The sequence below is a fragment of the Delphinapterus leucas genome, chromosome 8, assembly GCF_059928025.1.
Source record: "Delphinapterus leucas isolate spDelLeu-1000000601 "Yukka" chromosome 8, BTC_Dleu_Yukka2, whole genome shotgun sequence".
NCBI lineage: Eukaryota > Metazoa > Chordata > Mammalia > Artiodactyla > Monodontidae > Delphinapterus > Delphinapterus leucas.
In genome coordinates, this window is record NC_143136.1 from 35631764 (window position 1) to 35646577 (window position 14814).

Below are 14814 nucleotides of genomic sequence, written 5' to 3' on the forward strand. Positions count from 1 at the left end.
TTGGGGGCGGTGGGTGAAGCAAACATATATTCTCCCCTTGTCTCAGTACTCGGTCACCTGAGCCAACTTGGGTGTCAAATTGACAGTAATGTTTTTATACAAGGCACCGTATGTGATGTTTGCAAAGTAGTTCAAGTTGTTGAGGCCGTCCAGCCCTTGCCGTTCTTTGGACTTCCTCAGCAACGCATACCTTCCAAGAAACTGGACTTCTCCTCGGTGGTGATGAAGAATGGACTTGTACTTCCCTGTGTCACCTTCCGGCCGACTCACAGAACAGCCTGCATTCTGTACTCAGTTCCACAGGTCGTCATCTTCTCCACCCCAACCCCAGAAAGCATTAGGAAAGCCGTTGATTTTCTGAAACTGTTCCACTGTTAAAGCTGCTCACTCCGCCAAAGAACTCAGTATAAGGAAGCAGATACATATACTTATCCAGTTTAGTTGCAAAGTGCCTTGGCATCTGTTCCACATCCATAATAGTTACAGTCGCTTTCTGGTATATGATCCACATCACGAAAAATAAGACAGTCCCAGTCCAAGTCCTTCATTGCTTCTTGAAAACCCACATTAAAAAGCATGGCTCGGGCTTCCTTGGTGGCGCAGTGGTTGAAAGTCCGCCTGCCGATGCAGGGGACGCGGGTTCGTGCTCCAGTCTGGGAAGATCCCACATGCAGCGGAGTGGCTGGGCCCGTGAGCCATGGCCGCTGAGCCTGCGCGTCCGGAGCCTGTGCTCCGCAACGGGAGAGGCCACAACAGTGAGAGGCCCGTGTACCAAAGAAAAAAAAAAAAAAAAGCATGGCTCGATTAAAGGGTTGGGTGCCAACTTGCTCCACCTTATAAAATGCAAACTGTAGGCGCTGGCGCTGGAGCATGGGAATCAGGTGTCGGAGCAGGACCAGGAGGTGCTCATGGCGGTTCCGGAAGGGGATAAGGATTGCCACCTTCCATCGAGGAATGCAATCCGATGGCTTCCAGTGACCTCCGAGCTTGATGGTTGGGTCTCTAGAGAAGAGTTCATGGACGGCATCCATTCCAGTTTCACTCATGTTTATGGCTATGGGGCCCTTCATGGAAGGGAGCCTTTCGGGGCAGGTATGGTTTGCAAAGTAGGTGAAGTCTTCAGGAAGCAAAGTTGTGGTTTGTAGGAAGGTTTCGCTGTGGTTCAAGTCAAGAGGATAATCTGAGTCATTCACGCTGCTGTTCCTCTTTGCGTAAGCGCTCTGAACTACCTGCTCGTAAACCTGAGCGCCGATCGTTCTCATGTTGTCCCAGATGAGAATGCCTTGAGTCTGCATCATGAAGAGGTAGGTGTTCACTGCTAGTGTCGGAGGGTCTCCTGCAGAGGCGGGGGATGGCTGTGGCTCACCGCGGGAACCAGGACACTGGCAGCAGAAGCCCTGGGAAGCACTCCCTGGCGTGAGCCCTCCCAGAGTCCCATTCTACTGCCTTTTTATGACCACAGACACCATCTTCCCCGCCCATCACTATGCCCTGGCAACCACTAATCTGTTTTCCATCTCTAAACTTCTGTCATTTCAAGACTGTCGATAAATGGAAGAATCACAGAGTATGTGACCTTTTTGAATTGCCTTTTCAAACTCAGTATAATTCATTTGAGATCCATCCAAGCCGTTGCATGTATCACTTCCTTTTTACTACTGAGTAGTATTACATGGTATGGATGTACCACAGTTTGTTTATCCATTCACTCATTGAAGGATCTTTGGATTATTTTTAGTGTTTGACTATTACAAATAAAGCTACCATGAGTTATGTATATATTTTTGTGTGAATGTTAAGTTTTAATTTCTCTGGGATACATGCCCAGAATTTTTTTCAATCTCCAAAACTAAAAGCATAATAGAATGAAATCATGTATCTCATACAGTTCTCACAACTAGTCTTTGAGCCTGATCTGGACTACTGTACCCATGTTAAGAGATAGAGAAACTGGAATTATAAAAATGGTTCATCAGATTTACTCCAAATGTAAACTTTGAAGTTGGAATTCTTTCTCATTAAGGCCTTGTTTATTCTTTAAGGCAGCCCTTTTAGAAGGGAAGTTTTCTCCATACCTTGAAACATGATGTTATCTGCCATCTCTGAGATTTTACATCTTAGTTTAGGTACTGATATCTAAAATATCCAAATTCTGCACACATTTAGATGTCTGTGATTTTGGAAATTGATCCCTATCCCTTTTCTCTTAATGAAGAGAGCAGCCCAACCACTGCAGACAATGAGGAATGCATTAGCACCAACTGGGGAAGAGCAGGAATTCTGCAAACCCTTCATCTGAAGCTAGCTAGCAGCCAGAAATTCCTCCTCCCCATAAGCTAGAAAACAGCTGTCCCTGAAAATTGTTGCTCCAAAGAAGGAATTACTTACACTCTTTTCTTTAACTCAAAAGATCAAGGCCTGGCAGAATGGAAGACCAAATCATTTGTCTGTTTATTCACAAAGGGCAGATTTAGCATCCCCAACCTCTAACTGGCTACAACCTGCAAAAGCAAAACTGGAAACCAAGAACCACCAAACCCTAAGCGTCATTATAGCTTCCTTTGACCGTTTCATTTTATTCAATTGGGCTACTCACTGATTACATTTTTGTCAATGTTTTTCTGTGTAAGAGATGAAAAGACTTAAAGACTTAAACCTGTGATCAGCAAAACCTAAGAAAAAAAAATTCTAAGTCCATCAATCCCAAAATGTGCATTTCAGGAGATAGGGAGCCGGTCTAATTTAACAATATGCTAAACGGGTAAAATATTTTGCCTTAGAATTAAACTCGTCAGCAGTGAACCGTGAAGCTTCTACAGTCTGTCTGGAAAAGACAAGAAGTGGTCGGGCTCTGCTGTGAGAGCCATGAATTCAGCTCGGGGTGGGCAGAGGACCAAGGGACCTGAATATGCCACTTACAACAACTAATTCAGATTAAGTGACTTAAATCTATATCTACCTTTCCTGGATTCTGGGTTGGACTTACATATGAATAGAATTGATCCTTGCCAATGAGATGGGATTTCACAAAATAAAACAATAATGACAATAACAGCTAACATTTATCAAGTGCCAACATAGGGCTAAATGCTTCACAGGGATTATTTCCTTGAATCTCCATGATATTCCTATGAGGTAGGTATTATTATCCCTATTTTACAGTTAAGGAAACTGAGACTTAGGATAAGTAACTTGCTTATGATCTCATAGCTATTAAGTGATGAATCTAGGCTTCAAATCTGTGCATGTGTAATTGTCAGAATTCAAGTTCTAAACCATATGCTCAGGTTTTTACTCTTAAATTTTACCATTAGAAAGCCATTTTTTTGGCATAAGACATAGTCCCTTATTAATTGCCAATCTCCTTTGAAGGGATTACATGTTAAGGCGTTATCAATTACCAACTCCATTGTCAATGAGTTCTTCAAACCCTTACAGCTTGATAACAAACTGGGAGGAAATACTTCAAGGAAACAAAGGGGAGTGGGAGTGGGAAGTCTAAAGGAGGGCAATGAAGTTGTGGAGAGGCTCTGGGACTCTACAAGAAGGCTGGAACCAGAGTCACTATGACTGCCAACAAGCCTGCCTGAAGAGACAGATTTAGAGCCAGCCCACTTCTATCCTTCTATCTGTAAAAGATATTCACACTGACAAAGAACCAGCCCTACTCACTGCCCATTCTTTTATGCTATAATTAACTTCATTGATACTTTTAGGAGTCAGTAGTACACATCCCCTAGAACTGCCCATATGCTTTCATCTACTCCTTTGGGTCTTACACTCCAATCTTCTTGCCTCTGTTGATATTCAGTAACCTTTGATAAGTAAGGAACCCATTTACAAATTAAAAGGATAGATAGGAGTGGAAATGAACGTGAGCTGAAGATTTGTTATGCACCAGACACTGTGCCAGAGATTGACATACATAACCTCATTAAATACTCTCAGCAACCCACCCAGGATGGTGTATTATCTGTTTTACATAAGCAGAAACCAACAACCAGAGCCCACCCACAGTCTCACAGTTTAGTAAAAAACCAAGCACAGCTCTTTCCAGACTCCAACTTCCATTTTTGAGCCACTACATGATAAAGTAAATGAACTACAAAATAAATATCTTTGAAATGAATCCCATATTAAAATTAAAACAATATTCAAAGGGGAGCAGAAAGGGAGCTGATATCTCATATGGATCTTAGTAGTCAGGACATAAAAGAAGGTTGGATTGGCCTGGAGGGGGGAAAGATAGTGAAAGTGATGGTAAAGAAAAATTAGCCAACCAAATGCCTCGGTTGATAGTCACTTGTTTCGTGTGGTTGAAAATGACACACACTGGTCATGATCAATAGAAAGGTGGCCGAGATTTCGAATCCTCAAATCCTTACCTGAGAGGTGGACACGTGCAGTTTACATTCTAAATAAAGGTACATTTCTTGTTACAGCGATGGTTGGGGCCCCAAAGCCCAATGTGGTCTCCTGGCGAGGTGGGATAGGCCACCGCGAGCCCTGGCTCCCAGTGGGCCTTCTGATAGCAGCCAAGCAGGAGACGGTCCCGGCCTTCTCATCACCCTGTTAACAAATGAAGCTTTCCCGGTTCTCTGCCCAAAGTGAGAGCTTTTAGCTTTTGCATCTCTCATTGGAGTTTTCCCTCCAGTCCTTAGCATGACTTTCTAAATGAAGGAAAGGATGCACAAGTGGCCAAATTGTGTCCTTGTCTCATTCCCAAGTGCATTTTTCTTGGCTTGAGGAAGAAAGCTTTGTTCTTCTCTTCAGGTAAGTGTTTAATCACCCCCTCTTCACCCTACTGGTGAAAAAGGGATTTCTATCCTAGGGTTATGGAAATGGCCAAAAGCATGACACCTAACACTGCACAGCAGTTTATCAGTCATATATACTCACAGCCCGGGAGAGGAGGACACAACATACCACACACTGTCATGTGGGGACTTGGGAACAGAGCGAATGGTCAGGGGCTGTGGGAGACTGCAGTTGTAGTATCAAAAGGGTAGTATCAAATCAGGTGCCTGCTGAGTTCCATGTGATTGGCTTATTTGAATAATTCCATGGGCAGGCAGGGAACTAAAGCCTGCTACTCAGGGATGAGCAGGCTCTGTGGCTGGTTCCCATGATAAGGCTAGAAGACCTTATCCATGGGAGCAGAGTGGGGAGGGGAATCTGTGGTTAGGCCATTGGAAGCACTCTCAGTTTCCCTCAGATGTCAAGGCACATCTGTTGGGCCTTATACCACAGTAGGAATATCATTAATGGAACAAACAAAAATAGAGAAGAAACTATACAAGTTTTGATTTGTGTATGTCCTTCTTCAATTCACATGCCCTAGAAGTAAAGAAACATACTGTTCCTCCCCTTTTGTTCCCCTTCATGAAGCCTTGGAAAATACTTTGTCCTTTTTTTTTTTTTTTTTAAATATTTATTTATTTATTTTGGCTGCTCCGGGTCTCAGTTGCAGCATGTGGACTTCTTAGTTGCAGCATGTGGACTTCTTTGTTGCGGAATGTGGACTCTTAATTGTGGCATGCATGTGGGATATAGTCCCCTGACCAGGGATCGAACCCATGCCCCCTGAATTGGGAGCACAGAGTCTTACCCACTGGACCACAAGGGAAGTCCCTACTTTGTCCTTTTTGATGGAACACCTCAGTAACTGGACAGTTAGTGTCATTGTTTGAGGAAGCTAATTTTTATCTGAGCAAATGCTGCCATCCAAGTTTTTTTTTTTTTTTTTTTTTTGCGTTATGCGGGCCTCTCACTGTTGTGGCCTCTCCCATTGCGGAGCACAGGCTCTGGACGCGCAGGCTCAGCAGCCATGGCTCACGGGCCTAGCCGCTCCGCGGCATGTAGGATCTTCCCGGACCAGGGCACGAACCCGTGTACCCTGCATCGGCAGGCGGACTCTCAACCACTGCACCACCAGGGAAGCCCCCATCCAAATTCTTAAAATTAATTTATCAAATAGTTATAGATACTCTAAGTACAGACCATTTGTATTGGAGCTGTATCAGTCAGAGTTCTTTGGTTGCACGCAGCAGAAACAGAAGCTGGTTGATTTTAGCAAGAAGTAATTTATTGGACTGGATTTGACCCCCCCCCCAAAAAAAAAAACTTAAGGAACCCAGATTCAGAAAGAACAATAATTTGGGCAGCTCTGCTGAACTTGTCAGCAGGAACGAATGGGCACTCTATTGAGGGCAGCATAGTAGGAATGAATTAGCTCTAATACAGTCACTGGCTTTAACATTCACATTCCAGGAAGAGTCTGACTGGCACAGCTTGAGTCTTGGCCAAGGGAAGGGGGACACATTGAGTGAACACTGAACCCAATCTGCAACAGGTTGGGGATGGCTTCTCAAAGGAAAATCAAATGACTGTTTACCCTAAGAAAGGAAAAGGGATTCTGAGCAGACAAAACAAAACAAAACAAAAAGAGGTATTCATTTCTAGAGATACTTTATTACCTTATGTGAATTAGAAAATCAATGCTTATGAAATGAAAGAGGTAAATCATATTTTGGCCCATTTGTGGTGCTTTCTACCGTGTCATTTCTGTGTATATACTTTCTCATTTCATCAAAATGAAGCATTTTCAGTGCCTCAATACCTGGTTGTAGGGTAGATTTGTTATGAACTTAATCCTCAGATGGGTCAATCTGCCTTTAAGCCTTACCTCTTAGTCCAACCACAAGAATGGGTCTTTTAAACTTTTTTCACAAAGAAGTAGGGATAGGAGTGGTTCAGTGGAAACTCAATATGTTGAATGATTTAAAAACTATTTAGGGGCTTCCCTAGTGACACAGCGGTTAAGAATCCACCTGCCAATGCAGGGGACACGGGTTTGAGATCTGGTCTGAGAAGATCCCACATGCCACAGAGCAGCTAAGCCCGTGCGCCACAACTACTGAGCCTGTGCTCTAGAGCCCACAAGACACAACTACTGAGCCCACGAGCCACAACTACTGAAGCCTGCATGCCACAACTACTGAAGCCCGTGTGCCTAGAGCCCGTGCTCCACAACAAGAGAAGCCACTGCAATGAGAAGCCCACACACAGCTACGAAGAGTAGCCCCCGCTCGCCGTAACTAGAGAAAGCCTGCAAGCAGCCACAAAGACCCAACGTGGCCAAAAAAAAAAAACTGTTTAACGAAAGCATTAAAAAAAATTTTTTTTTGGCCACACCACCTCACAGCATGCAGGATCTTAATTCCTCGACCAGGGATGGAACCCGCGCCCCCTGCAGTGGAAGTGTGGAGTCTTAACCTCTGGGCCACCAGGGAAGTCCCTAATGAAAGCATATTATGTGCACATTGCAGTGCTAGACTCATGGGCAGTAAAAAGATAGATACACACAACAAAAAGTACAACTGCCTATACCTAAGGAGTTTACAATGAGCATATGCACACACAATTAAGTGAAAGTTCAAATAATATGTAACCCAGATGCAGCAGAAACTCCACATTCCTTTCCCTCCCAAAGTTACATGAAGAATCCCAGAGGCTTGTATACTCAAGGTCACTTTTGAATCTTAGTATATACTACACCTGGAATCTTATTTTCACATTTATTTCTGCCCTACAATTGCTTCCTTTCTCTGATCTGTACCAAACCAGCAATACTCACACTTCTTTTAAAAAGGCATATTTGAGTATAGCAAACTTCACTCAAACTTTGGAGAAACGAAGAGGACTCACATCACAGAAGAGCTAATAGGTTAAAAAGTATTCGATTTCTATATTTTTAAAAGTTCTTTGGATATTTCCAACAATTAAGTCCCCAGCATCCTGCTATGTATTTTAGCCCTCTCCTTCTCTCATTCCTTTCCAGTAATTTATCCCATGTTATTATGCAAAGCATTTCAGCTCTCCTTAATTCAGCCCCAGTCCTCTCTTGGCAAATCCCAAGCTGTTAGACTCAAGCTCTAAGAAGAAGCTGGCTATGGGGTGGTAGGCTGGGTGAATAATTAAAGTCTTGCATAACAGTGCACCAGCCCTCTGCTCTCAGAGTTGCAGGCTCTGTTCTTTGCCCCAGGACTGTGCCCCAGGATACAATCTTCCATTGGCCAAATAAATGTAAAATCTGATACAGAGCTTTCCAAAGGTGGTTGCTGGGACCAGAAAATCAGGATAATTTAATGCCTAGGTAATATATGATCACTATGCAATCCCCAATGGAAAACGAAACAACTTGTACATCTTTCCTTCTGCTTTCCTTATCAATTATCAAAAGAAAGTTTGCTCTATTCAGAACCTGTCACTGCCAAAGAAGCAGGGATTTTCATTTGAGCTAGGGAAATGCACTCCAGCTCCCAATCCAGGTCATTAATAAATATGAATATACAGCCAACAATCACCAATTATTTGAAGGAAATGAATAACATAAAAGAGAGGGAGCAAACTCAGAGAGTGGAAGAACTAATTCCTAAGGAAACAGAGTTAATAGAAGAAACCAGAAATAAGAGTTAATAGAGTCAAGAGTATTTCACATCCAAAGGAAGAACAGATGGCTGTGAAAAAGAATCTATCAGAATCCTTGGAAATTAAAAATATGATCACCAGAATAAACAACAGATGGCCCAAATAACAGAATTTACATAGCAGAAGATAAAGTTAGTAAATTAAAATATCTGGCCAAGGAAATTTCTGAGTGTGCAGTAAAAAATAGTAAGATGAAAATAGGTGCAAAATTAAGAGATAGGAAAGAAAGATACAGGAGATCCAACGTTCACCTAACTGGAGTTCTAGAAGGGGAGAAAGGCCAAGAGAGAATAACCAAAAAAGCAATTAGGTAAGCTCATGAAAAATGCTCAACATCACTAACCATTAGGGAAATGCAAATCAAAACCACAGTGAGATACCACTTCACATCAACTAGGATGGCTATTATAAAAAAACAAAACAGAAAACAACAAACACTGGCAAGGATGTGGAGAAATTAGAACCCTCTTGAATGCTAGTGGAAATGTAAATGATACAGCTGCTGTGGAAAATGGTATGGTGGTTCCTCAAACACAATTAAACAGGGACTTCCGTGGTGGTCCAGTGGTTAAGACTTCGCCTTCCAATGCAGGGGGTGTGGGTTCAATCCCTGGTCAGGGAACTAAGATCCCACATGCATCATGGCCCAAAACATAAAACAGAAGCAACATTGTAACAAATTCAATAAAGACTTTAAGAATGGTCCACATTAAAAAAGAAATCTTTTAAAAAAACAAAACAAAAAACCAATTAAACATAGAATTATCATATGATTCAGAAATTCCTCTTTTAGGTATATATCCAAAAGAACTGAAGGCAAAGATTCCAACAGATATTTGTATACCAGTATTCACAGCAGCATTACAATAGCCAAAAAGGTGGAAACAACCCAAATGTCCATCAATGGATGAATGAATAAACAAAATGTGGTATATCCATATAATAGAATATTAGCCTTAAAAAGGAATAAAATTCTGATACATCCACAACATGGAGAAACCTTGTTGTGAATGAAACAAGCCAGAAACAAAGGGACAAATATGGTCTGATTCTACTTATATGAAGCCCTTAAGAGTAGTAAAATTTGTAGAGCCAGAAAGTAAAATGGTGGCTACCAGGGGCTGGAGGAAGCAGGGAACAGAAAGTTATTGCTGAATGCATCCAGTTTCATTTTGGGATGATGAGAAAGGTCTGGAGATAGATAGTGGTGATGGTCACCACAATGTGAATGTACTTAAGGCCTCTGGACTGTGCACTTAAAAATAGTTAAAATGTGATGTTATGTATATTTTAACACAATAAAAAAATTTAAAGCAAAACAAATATATTAAAGATTGTGTTTGCATTTAATTAATAAGACATTTTTAAAAAGAAAAAATTATGTAAAATTTCTGAAATAGTTCATTGAGCACTGAGCAGGAATAATTTTAAAAGAAACAAACCTAGACACACCATGGTGAATTTTCTGAACTCTAAGATTAAAAGAGAATCCTAAAAACGATGAGAGAAAAAGTAGATTACCTACAAAAGAGCAGGAATCATATTTGCATATTCTCTACAGTACAAGATGCTAGAAAAAAATGGAGTGATGGCTTCAAAGGTTTTTTTTTGTTTTTTAATATTATTTTTTTTCACATCTTTATCGGAGTATAAATGCTTTACAATGTTATGTTAGTTTCTGCTGTAAAACAAAGTGAATCAGCTATATGTATACATATATCCCCATATCCCCTCCCTCTTGAGCCTCCCTCCCACCCTCCCTATCCCACCCCTCTAGGTGGTCACAAAGCACCGAGCTGATCTCCCTGTGCTATGTGGCTGCTTCCCACTAGCCATCCATTTTACCCTTGGTAGTGTATATACATCAGTGCTACACTTTCACTTCATCCCAGCTTCACCTCCCCACTGTACCCTCAAGTCTGTTCTCTACGTCTGTGTCTTTATTCCTGCCCTGTCACTAGGTTCGTCAGTCAGTCCACTTTTTAAAATTCCATATATATGCGTTAACATACAGTATTTGTTTTTCTCTTTCTGACACTTCACTCTGTATGACAGATTCTGGGTCCATCCACCTCACTACAGATAACTCAGTTTTGTTCCTTTTTATGGCTGAGTAATATTCCATTGTATATATGTGCCACATCTTCTTTATCCAATCATCTGTCGATGGACATTTAGGTTGCTTCCATGTCCTGGCTATTGTAAATAGTACTTCAATGAACATTGGGGTGCATGTGTCTTTTTGAATTATGATTTTCTCTGGGTATATGCCCAGTAGTGGGATTGCTGGGTCATATGGTAGTTCTAATTTTAGATTTTTAAGGAACCTCCATAGTGGCTGTATCAATTTACATTCCCACCAACAGTGCAAAAGGGTTCCCTTTTCTCCACACCCTCTCCAACATTGATTATTTGTAGATTTTTTGATGATGGCAGAGGATTAGACCCAAGAGCCCAACAGGCTCCCCAGTGCCTAAGTGGACAGGGAAACCACTGGCCCTGCTCCCTTCCATTCCTGCGTGCCCCTGCCCCATATCTCCTCCAGGGTCTTCCCCGTCCCTGCTGGACCCCTAACCGTGGGTGGATCCAGCTGTGTGTAGGAACTCCTCCCCTCCCTCAGTCACCCCTCAGGAGTGCCGGTCCCAGAGGTCCAGCCTTTACTTTTGCTACCCCTTCCCTCCCTCCCACTCCCTCAGGACCCGCATGGCTGGAAGGGGCCTAGGTGGGCAGAGTATCAGGCCTGGGATCTCAGCAGGCTTCCAGGGGCCCAAGTGGGCAGGGGAAACCTGGCCATGCTCCCTTTTGATCCTCTGCCCTCCCAGTGGTCCCCCAGTTTCCCCCTTCGGGCGTGGGATCCCTTCCCTTCCCCCAGCCGCCCCTCAGGGGCACCAGTCCCCTCCCACCTCCACTTCTCCTCCTCCCTCGCTCCCCTCCACGACCCACATCCTACCCAGTCGCTGGGGGTTCCTCCCATCCCCTTAGGTGTCCATGGTCCCCCACTGGTGCCTGGTAGGTGCCCTAGTTGTGCGGAGATGTGAATTCCGCATCCTCCTAGTCTGCCATCTTCTGCCTTCAAATTTTTAAAGGAAATTATTTTGAGCCTAGAAATTTTTCTTCAGCAAAACTGTCATCCACATATCCATGGAGGGAGGGAAAGTTTAGGCATTTAAGGTATCAGTTTACCACTTAAGAATCCTTCCTAGAACAGTTACTGGAACATAAGGCAAACTAAAAAATTGATTAAAAAAAAAAGTGCAATTCAAGGAAAAAATAGATACTAATAGGAGATTTAATTAAAAAGTAAATAATCGTTGATAATATGTCTATAAAACACACTATAATTTTTTAAGAAAAGATAAGCATGATATAAAGTAATTCATAATAATTAGAATTTAAAATTCAGAGTAATTTGAACAAAGCCTGAGAAAGGGAAAGGGATATAGAAATTAAGTTAAGGGCTTCCCTGGTGGCACAGTGGTTGAGAATCTGCCTGCCAATGCAGGGGACACAGGTTTGAGCCCTGTTCTGGGAAGATCCCACATGCCGCAGAGCAACTGGGAGCCACAATTACTGAGCCTGCGCGTCTGGAGCCTGTGCTCCGCAACGAGAGGCCGTGATAGTGAGAGGCCCGCGCACCGCGATGAAGAGTGGCCCCCGCTTGCCACAACTAGAGAAAGCCCTCGCACAGAAACGAAGACCCAACACAGCCATAAATAAATAAATTTAAATCATATGGGCTCCTAAGAAGACCTCTGCTTAAAAAAAAAAAAAAAAGAAAGAAATTAAGTTAAAAGATTTGCCTTGCCTTGTTTTGAGGAGAGTGAGATTTTAGATACAGATTAAATATCAATTTCAAGAGAGAATGTAAGTTTAAATATAGTTATTAAAAACCTAAGAATACTGAGACAATAAGCAAAGACTTAGAATTTTCAAATACCATGGAGAAAAAAAAAAGAAAGTCTTATTAGCAAAAGTGAAAAAACAAGGACCCAAAACAACACAGGCAAAACAAAACAAAACCAAAAAACAAGAAAAACCAAAGACAAGAAAGCTTTTCAAACAGGAAGCACAACCCAAGCAGGCAAGAATAGAATGGACTGATTGATTGAACAAGCATATGAAGCACTTGCCTTGTCCTAGGGACTGTTCTAAGTGTTTTACAAGTATTAGCTGATTTAATCAAGCAATCAAGCATGCTGGTATCTCAATGAATGTGAATGGATTAAATTCCTCAATTAAAAGAGATTCTTATGTCTTAAGTTGTGTTAAGGCAGAGAGAGAGAGAAAGAGAGAGAGAGAGAGAAAAGAATATCTTAAAACTGAATTAAATTTTTGAAGATGAAAGGTAGGAAAATTACAAAAAAACAAGACAAACAAAGCGGGAATGGCAATATTATTATTGAACAAACTAAAATTCAAGTTGAAAAGTATTAAATGAAAGAAAAAGGATTATTTTATGATGATAAGAGCTATAAACTATTACAAGCCTTGGGAATACCTACTTATGAGCCTCAGAATAATATCAAAACATTAATCTAAAGCTATTAGGAATACCAGGATTTGAACTGATTCAGGGGGTTGAAAAAGGAGGGAGAGATTTTTGGTAAAAAGGAATTCCCCAACAGTACTCATAACTGAGCAATAGCAAGGCCACCTCCACCAAAACTGAGGGTCAGTGGAGAAGGAGGCTGAGGGAGAAATAGGATTAGAAAGATAGAGCAGGTTGAATGGCAGGTAAAGAAGTCTAGATTTTACCCTCCAGGAAAGGTGAAGAGGAGCAGAAGAGGGAAGTGATGAAAAGGTGGTCTTTTGGAAGATGGGGCAGGCAACAGTGTGCAGGTCTGGCTGAAGAAGAAATGGAGTATTCACAAAACAGGCCTAAGTGCCTGCTTACTATTGGTAAATCAGTAGTACATTTTCTTGTTATCCTTAGGTTCCTAGCCTATCACAAAGTCTTTGGAAATTGAATTCAGTAAGGTATATGAGAGCATGCTGAATATTGAGGTGCTATAAGTATGTAATATTAATATTAATTATTCTCATTCATTCTATAGTATTATGTTTAAATACTTAGAGTCCTCTAAATTATGATCAATGTAAATTGGTCCCAATAATCCTTACCCTGTAGGTAATTGGAAGCTTTGAAGAACTTCATCAAAGTGAATTCTTTCACCAAGAATCCAAGAAAAGACAGAGTATGAGCAATTATAGAGGTTATCCAAGCATATCTGCTTTTCTTCTCCTTTCTTTCTGTGCACAGTATCCTACTCTACATGAGGCAGAGTTAAGATCTGGGAACTTGGGAAGGGTCTTACCAACTAGGACAACATTTTCTCCTGTGGGAGAAACTTTTTTTAGAATATTAAATCAGTTTTATAAATTTAAGAAAACGTTGATACCTACATTTTTAAGGAAATATAATTCCTGACTCTATAGTGCTTAGGATATGTGGAGAAGCCTGGTTTTAGGAACTGTTATCAGAGATGGTCTCCCTGCCAGTCACCTGCATCAGCGGAGAGGAGCCAAAACAGAGATAATCCCCAAAGTAGATCATTCGAAAACACATTGCTCTTTAGTTCAGGAGCACAATCAATTACTTTTACATCTTGCAGCTAGTTCTTTCTAATTGCATATTCCCTAGGTTAATGTTCAAAGTCATTTTCTATCCCTGACCACACAGTAATTTATAATGGGAAGAATGGCCCCGGTATGCTGGTTGGCAACGGTACACGAGCCTGGGATTAACTAGTTGCTACAGATAATTACAAATGGGTAATTCACAGCCAGAAAATTGAGAATGCCTTTTTTTTTTTTTTTGGCCACACCCCACAGCTTAAGGATCTCAGTTCCCCAACCAGGGACTGAACCCGGGCCACGGCAATGAAAACCAGGAGTCCTAACCACTAGACTACCAGGGAACTCCCGAGAATTCTTAAACACATATATTTGTTAGGAGCTAACAGTAAAATTTCTATGATATCTGTGATTCTGTGTGTGTGTGTGTGTGTGTGTGTGTGTGTGTGTGTGAGAGTGTGAGAGTGAGAGAGAGAGAGAGAGAGAGAGAGAGAGAGAGAGAGAGGAGGAGAGAGAGAGAAATGAAGAAGGATTTTATGATAATTTTATGGTAATCCTTTAACACTAAAAGGCAACTACTAAGGTCTTGCTTTTAGGAATTGAAGTAACTCTCTTTAGCTACTTTCTAAATTTGAAAATGTGAGGATATTTATTTTTAAAGGAAAAAGTTCAATAATCATCTTTAAGTAAATGATTTTAATGTCACATACCAGAAAGAGAAGATATTTATTAAATACGAGGCATCTTTTT

At 41.5% G+C, this 14814-nt stretch overlaps 1 pseudogene; it reads right to left on the minus strand.

Moving 5' to 3' along the window:
* Nucleotides 1-14540, minus strand: part of LOC111172038 (beta-1,4-galactosyltransferase 5 pseudogene) — a 59841-nt pseudogene extending 45301 nt beyond the window's left edge.
* Between the last annotated feature and the right edge of the window lie 274 nt (nucleotides 14541-14814).